This window comes from Trachymyrmex septentrionalis, unplaced genomic scaffold (genome assembly GCF_001594115.1).
Source record: "Trachymyrmex septentrionalis isolate Tsep2-gDNA-1 unplaced genomic scaffold, Tsep1.0 scaffold29, whole genome shotgun sequence".
NCBI classification, from domain to species: domain Eukaryota; kingdom Metazoa; phylum Arthropoda; class Insecta; order Hymenoptera; family Formicidae; genus Trachymyrmex; species Trachymyrmex septentrionalis.
In genome coordinates, this window is record NW_017305451.1 from 3,138,289 (window position 1) to 3,138,901 (window position 613).

General features: G+C 37.0%; 1 non-coding gene across 1 annotated transcript; it reads left to right on the forward strand.

Moving 5' to 3' along the window:
• The first annotated feature begins 243 nt into the window (after window positions 1-243).
• On the forward strand, window positions 244-315 carry Trnaa-ggc. The gene has a single exon. It is a non-coding gene; the product is annotated as a tRNA-Ala (tRNA).
• Window positions 316-613: the final 298 nt, after the last annotated feature.

The following is a 613-nucleotide window of genomic DNA, read 5'->3' on the forward strand; positions in this document are numbered from 1 at the left end:
AAATTTCAAAAGTCTATAAGTATTCTGGAAAAAAAAGGTAGCCACTGAGATTTAAGAAATAAGCGAACCGATCGATCATGACCGAGAATTTTAGCCTTACGACAATTTTCGACTGTGATTGATCGATTCGTTTATCGTTTAAATCCTACTATTTATGTTTTCTGTACGCTACAACCTTAACGAATTGTAGATACAATGTATACACAATATATATTGACAAAAGAAAGAGTGTTATTTCACAGGGCCTGGGTAGCTTAGTGGTAAAAGCAATCGCCCGGCAAGCGAAAGATCCGGGTTCAATTCCCGGTCTAGTCGACTGTGCTTGATATCTCTTCTCCTCTTCCTCCTAAAATATCATCCTTTCTCATCCATGGTACAAGCAAACCAGGTTGGTACCCTTGTCTCGCAAAGCAAAAGTGAAGGGATATTAGTGTGTGACTCTGGATAGCTTAAGTGGTAAAAGCAATCGCCCGGAAAAAAAATTGATTTGATTCTATCGGAATCATACTCACGCCCGATATTTTTTTTTTCGCTCCTATAAGAGATAAGATATGAAAATAATTGTACGCGTACGTACATATATTTTTGTTCCTCTCTACATTTTTATGAAATT